Source organism: Ambystoma mexicanum, chromosome 9, assembly GCF_040938575.1.
Source record: "Ambystoma mexicanum isolate Mex_15411 chromosome 9, UKY_AmexF1_1, whole genome shotgun sequence".
Lineage (NCBI taxonomy): Eukaryota > Metazoa > Chordata > Amphibia > Caudata > Ambystomatidae > Ambystoma > Ambystoma mexicanum.
This window is the reverse complement of record NC_090931.1, coordinates 1,448,489,452-1,448,496,901: the sequence shown is the minus strand read 5'-3', so window position 1 is coordinate 1,448,496,901 and position 7,450 is coordinate 1,448,489,452.

The window sequence follows — 7,450 nt, the reverse complement described above, 5'->3', positions numbered from 1 at the left end:
TCTGGTGTTAGTCCATTGTCTGTTATGGTGTAGGAAAGTGGTGATCCTCCCGCACTGGTCCACCCCCAGGAACTGGATTCAATAGCAATGGCCGTGTCCTGGCCACCCAGATGACATATCTCCAGGGACTAGCAAGTGAGACACCATCAGGTTTCTCACATAATCCATGATAGAAGGACGAAGGAAACACATGACATAATGTCAAACACCTGTGTGGAGACCCTATTTACATGGGTGCCGGACTAGTTGGCAGTAATGTTTAAAATATCTGTCCCCCTCCCTGTCATGATTCTCATCACCATCTGCATCAGTTGGTGGGTCAACGGCAGGTGCAATTGCCAGCAAAGAAGGACTGGGTATATGATGAATACCAATAAAACAGAGCTCAATAATGTGTTAGGTAGGGGACACCCAGGTGTGACTGGAAGTGAGGATGAGATGGAGATCATTTATATAGCACCCCCACAGAATATAGAAAACAATGAGGCCCTGCACGGTGAGTGCTCACCTGATGGAGAGAAAATATAGATTTTGGGGAAATATATAGAAGGGTATGAAGAAGGGTACATGAACAGGGTCACACTGGTGTGGGTGCAAAAGGAAAAAGGTATGGAAATGAGTGGGAAAGATATATCGATCGAAAACTCGATCAAATGGGGCAATGTACTGAAGGTGCTGAACCAGCGCCATCTAGGGGGTCAGACCCACAACCTGAGGGAGTAGGCAGGTGAGGAATAGGGTACCCTAAAGGGGGGTGGAGAATACACAGGACAACCAGAATACTGTCATAGCTTGGGAAGAGACCACATGGGGAATTGCAAGAGTGGGGATGTCTTAGGTATTTTAACAGCTCTAATGGCACAAGTATAATTAGCACTCGAAAGAGATGGCCTATCCTAAATGGAGCACACCTAACAGGGAAATCCCCATGTCAGTGAAATGCCACTTCAAGCACATGATCAGCTGTCCACGTGCCAAGGGGGCGGGTGAGCAGAGTTCATGCAGCGCATCACTGACCGACTGAGCCAGCTGTAACCTCACTGCGTGATGTCAAACGGGGCAGCAAGCCAATCCAGCATGGGTGAAGGGGGAGGCGGACCTGAGCCAGCGATCGCTTCAAAGGGCTACGAATGTCGGTTCACCAGATGGTTATGTGAACAGAAGGTGATCGGAGCGGTGTTCCTGGAGAAATCAATCAAGCGGTATGTGTTGTGTCCCTGGGAGGTAGCCAGCCTTCAGAGTATCAACTACAAACACTGTGAAGGCCAATATTAAGAAGGTACTGTGTGGCTGTCTCCCTTACCACCAGAAGTAGGCTGTCTCGTGTCTCAGTCGCAATGGTGCTGACCAATGGCAGAATAATAAAGCCCCAGCGGTCAGCACAAATGTTATATTACTAATTACAAATTGTTCCGGGGAGGGGTGAGAATCGGTGTGGTGCCACACAGTAGTGATGCCTTGGGGTATTATTGATTTGGCTGCTCCCATCATGTTTCTCTAACATACGCACAGCACAAAGGATATGACATAACACAACCAATGTGTCAAGTACTCACCCTGTTGCCCAGATTCTGTGGCAGACCAGATTCCTTAGACCGGGTAATCCAAAAAGACCTGGTCCCGTCCTAGCCCTGGTCTCCTCACTTGAGAGGGAGGGAGATCTTTCTTTCGATTCACCCATTTTCTGATTAGAATGTACCAGGACAAAGGGACAAATCAAACAAAAGAGCGGGAGACCTACACTGTTGTAACAAAGGCTGTAAAGGAAAGCAGAAAATAATTAGACATAGAAATGTATTACCATAACAAGGTAGGACAGTTTGGAACGAATAGCCTACACAAGTATGGTAGCACTCCAACCCAGTTCAACCTCACTAGAATAGGAAACAAAATCTCGCAGTAAATTGAGGAGTAAATATTCATAGAGTTCTGGGTCTTACCAGGACAGTACAGACGAGGAAGACCAGTCCAGAAGCAAATGAATCCAGTGAGAACAAACGTCAGGGATAGGGAAGGATTAGTATGGACCTAAAACCCGAACGGCACGAGGGATGCGCTAGATCCGGGTTGGTAAACAGTGGTCTTTCTGCAGAGCATCCTGGTATTAGTGCACTGAAGTTAATGTGGATCGGGTCCGGGATGGAAGTTATCAGGTCCTGTGTGGTATTTGTAGACAATAAGGAAGGAATTGAAGTGGAAAGAACAATAGCAGCTCAAAGGGAAAGACAGAGCTGAGACACGGAGGATTGAACAGCATTGCGTAGTAACGCTATGAATTGAAGTGATCGCAGTCATTGGCCATGCTAACCCTGCAAATGAGCTGTCCGTATTATGGAGTACAAACGCTTTGAAAGAGTAGTCGGGGGACAGGCCGAGATCGATTACCATGCGGTTCTGAGTAGAGCAGGTCAGGGAATTAGTTGAATTAGTAGACGAAGGGAAGTCGCAAACAAGCCGTGGGTCGAAGCTTCAAGGGCAAAGACAAAGAACACAATATTTGACTTTAATCAGATGCAGCGTTCTGTGCGGAAGAGAACGCTTTATACAGAAGCGTTGTCTGGAACAATGTGACAGCCAAGGCACGTAATTCTATCACATGGCCACTAGCATACGCAGAAACTTCCTGGAACGCAGCGTAGTCAGAAGCATCTTTGCACCGCGCGTCTCCATGGCAATATCCAGCGTTGACAGAAGGGAGATGCAACAGAACGGAACAAACAAAACACCTGTTTCTTCTTCTTACGGTGTGAAGGAACACAGAATGCTGATTCACGGCCCGTCAGGACCGTGACACAATGGCTGTCCTGGAAACGATGGAAAATATGTACATTCTAACTGTAAGAGTTTCAAATGCCTGGACTATTGTACTCATCCTATAAAACTAATGTTAGTTGAGTGCCATCGTGTCAGCTCTCATCAACCATTGCCTGTCCACTGTTCTGCTTGATTTGTGTTTACCCAGCTGTAATAAACAGCGTTACCTCTTGCCCGGTGTGTGCTCCTTTTCTACTATGATTTTTTTATCGGTTATTGCGAGATTGGCATGGTGCAAAGAGGTAGACAAAGACACAAGGATACAGTTTCAAAACCTTTATTTAAGACAAGGGTTTGGGATAACTCCTAACTTGCCCTACGCAATATTGGAGTAATTGCAACCATTAAAGAAAAAGAATAATAGTCCACAGTATGTCAGTCAAAACCAAAGGAATGTCTGCGTCCAACCTAAGCGTGCCCTCACTTCTAGAAAGCTACTGTGTAAGGGGTTGGTCAACAAGATGGTTTAGGAAAATAAGGTCAGGATAGCACTGCAGTTGCTCTGCAGCTTTCTTCTCAGTGTTCATTCAACAATAGTGGAGCTGTCCCACAGCTCCCTTCACAAGTTTGAACTGCTTGGGATCACCAAAGTTCCATAGATTCAAACAAGTCTCAGAACGTCCTTTTGGGCCCCTCCGGGCTCTCCTGTTCCCCAGATTCAACAGCCCTTTTTGTTTCACAGTTCACACTTCTAACACTCTTCAAAGGGTTTTCATCTCCAATTGCAATTTCGCAAAGTTCTCTTTAAAGGCTTATGACAAGGTTCTCTTACTTTCAACAGGGGCTCCCTGCCCCTATAATTCCACAACTTATCACAGTTGAACAATTCTTCGTATTGCAGACTTTCAAATGTGCACAGTTTACTTTGCTCTGTGCGTGACCCCTCCGACACCTTGACTTTCATGGGATTGTGCCCCCTGCACTCTTTAACACATTCTTCATATTACAGTTCACCAGCTGGCCAACTCTTTCCATCAGAGACTTTCGAATGCGCACAGTTTAGTTAGCTCGTGACCACTTCGACACCTTGGCCTTTCTGGGATCATTCTTCTAGCATTCTTTTATACTGTCATTCTCTCAAGGTAATTCGGGGTTTTAGCTTGCTCTTCTTGTCCCACCCAGCCCCCGCCCCCTCTCATGCTTCGCTTTAGCTCCCACTTCGAGCTTCGCACAACTCCCATGCACTTTCGGAGAGTTCCTTTGCTTTCAAACACAATCTTTCCATAACGTGTAAATATACACGTGATCACCTCGTTACTTTGTGTCACACCCCTGTAGTATCACACAACTCCTTCCTAGCCACGGAAGCCAAATGTAGTTGACCCCACCCACCTTGGTTGGCACGAGCCCCTGAATTGAATATAACAGGTACCTCGAGGCAGCTGAAGGGGGGAAGAGGGAGAGGTTGTGGATAGGTAGGGGGTATTTAGGGAAACCAGGAAAAGGTTTAGGGTTTCCTTGCAAATGGATGGGTATCGGGGAACATAGGGAAAGAAACATACACATATATGAGTTTACACTGCAATACAACCGCACCTCCTAACACCTCCAAACTCAGAACTCCACCTTCTTAATTAGGATATAGCTACCTTAATAGTTTCTGACTAGTCCTACTCCCTTCCTACACATAGCAACAAACATAAGCACATAAAGTTATTGATGGCCAAGGATAACTGCGACTGCATACAACATGGAAAGACAATGCACAACTTCAACAAGTAATATTCCCTGTGCACCTCTTCCTGAAAATATACTCTTACACTTTCCAGCAGTTACAACATTGATTCTCTTCTCATGTCTAACATAATGACTCACTGGACAACATGAAAATGACAAGAGCAAGCAGCATATACTACATGGCGTTTCCTTATTTGCCTTTGCAAATGCCAACTTGAAGGATGCAAGCAATTACTGTGCCAGGTATCCAATTGATACAGAATGTTTTAAGCGAGTTCACAAGGTTCCCCACTACATAGGACAATCATACTGATAGCGTCCCAACACTCAAGTCTTCAAAGTGTGCAACGTGTAAGTTCTGTGCACTTTGAATGGTGCGTGAAAATGCCAGCAGATTATCAAGCGTGCACACACCCTCCCAGGTTACTTAACTGAGTCCTGGGGTGGGGGCTCGCCGGTACCTCCCCAGGCACGAGATATCCTGTGTTGGACGGGCCACCGCCATAGCCTGCTCCGCTCCATGAAAGGAGCAAAGCGTCTGGAATGCTTCTTTTCACCGCCCGTCCCGGATCCTGTCAGTCTACCTACGTCCGTGCTCCTGCTCTCCTCGGCATGTGCTTGCCCCGCCAACAATCACCAAAGGGCAGCATGGACTGGGGAGGGACTTAAGTAGCAGCTAAAAGTGAGCCGCCACACCTGCTTCCTTCATTCCCAACAGTCACCAGAATCATGGGAAATGTTGATTTTCCACATTGTTCTTGTTTTGTCCCAAGTGGCCTTGAGACATGCCCTTTTGCACCTGAAACTTGTCAACCAATTTTTGCTTGACCTTTTGAGTAACTTGAATATACAGTCTCTTAGACTGTCGATAAGTGTAACTCTACAAGTCTGTGCCCCCTCTTCCTTTCCTTTGCGTATACAAAATGTAGTATTTCCCCCATGTCTCACAGCAACGTTTCTTTTGAGAACTGCCATATCAGCACAGTCCTCATTTCCTTACATTACCGCTTCCTCTAGGGCCCCTCCCCAGACCGGGTTTTTCTGGATGGGATCGATGAAATAGTCATACCAAACGATTTGCTGGTTCCCAAGAATTCTCCTTAGGACCACAATGCTTACAAGAAATTAGATACCATAAGCGTGTTCCCCGCCACTTGGAGTTCAAAATGCGCTGTACTTCAAATTCCTCTTGACCGTCTGTCAGCACATCCAGAGCTTTTCTTGTCACCACAGCAGGAGCTCCGGATTTAGCCAAAGAAACGTGAAACACTGGATGTATCCTCATATGAGAAGGCAATCTCAATCTTACTGCTGTATTATACACACACTGTGTTATGGTATACGGTCCAATGAATCTAGACAGAAATGTACCTGAACCAAACAACTTAATGTGCTGCGTAGACAACCATACCCGATTCCCCACCACATATTTAGGACTGGATCTTCTCTTTCGATTCGCTTCTCTCTTATAGTTAGCTTTAGCCTTATCCAAATGTTGGCATCCCTTCTCTCGTATCTCTTCAATCTCCTGCATGCTTTCTTGTACTGCTGGAATCTTATTGACCATGGGAACCTCTGTCATGATTCGAGCCCCCTGGAAGCTGTGGGAACGATGGAGGAGGAAATGAGTCGAGTACGCTTCTGGCGAAGTCGGTGTAACGTTCTAGTGTTTCACCCTGACTTCGCAAGGACGTGTTTAAAGATGCGTCGAAGCTAGCACTCGGCGCGTTGCAACCCTGCTTTCACCGTCGGGTTTACACGCTGCTCGAGTGTTCCACTTTCTGCCTTTCGTTGTACTTTTCCCCTCTGGGCATTTCGCCTTCGTTTTTCTCCTTCCGCGTTACTCTTAACGCTCCTCTGGCATTTCTGCTGCCGTCTCGTCGGTGGTTCGGTGCCGGTCTCCTTGTTTCCTTTTTTTTCTCCTCTCCTCTTCCGCCCATTTACCTCTGAGTATTTCCTACCTTATCCACGGCTACTCTTGTTCCTACCTGAAGCTCCACCGGCAACTGGTCAATCTTTCTCCCGGGTCCGGTGCATTCTGGGAATCGTAGTTTCTACGCTCTCAAGATCTACGCTCTCAAGATCTACCAACAGGATAAGAAGAGTATTTTCCTGGTCATTCCATTATCAACCATCAGAGGATCAACATCAGGGTTTTTCTGCAAAGGCTTTTCCCTGAAGTGGGGTGGACTCCCTGGGAGCCCCTACTGCCGGCTTATCGCTAATAGGCAGTGTGGCTTCCAGAGGAGCATACCCTAAAATCTGCAAAGAAAAGCCTAACAACTCCTGGCGAGAAAGACGACAGATTTCCTCCAGAAGTTCCTCAGACGAAGAATCCACAGGTGAGGAGGCAGAGGAGGTGGGAGACTTGGAGGTTGAGGATATATTTACTATCAAACCTGAGAACCTCCTCGGGTAACATCTGACAATCCTGACCATACCAACAAAAATGAGGAGACATTCCCAAGGAATCGTGTTTGGCATTGTTATAACAAAACTCGGCCATCCAAAAGGGATGATTTGTCTTCAGCTAAAAAACATCTCAAATACTGTTCCATGGTCTGGTTTACTCTTTCCGTTTGTCCATCCATCTGAGGATGGTAACTGGTGGATAATGCGCAAGAGATTCCAAGTAACTTGCAGAAAGCCCGCCAAAACCGGAAGGTAAATTGCAAACCCCTGTCAGATACTATGATCCTTGGCAAACCATGCAGTTTTCCTCAGTAATTCAGTAGGAAGAACCAATCTCCCTTTTTGATAGGGCAGACCTTCTCGTATACCTCTGCCCTGCTCCTTCTGCACCCATTCTGCCCAGATTTCCTTTGGAAAACTCTGCCGCATCTCCCCAAGCACCACCTGTGTCACTGCACCTGCAATATTCTCCACAGGAATGATACTTTGTTCCAGTTGAACCTGTCCACCTAAATTTTCCTGCCTGGACAATGCATCCGCCTTCCCA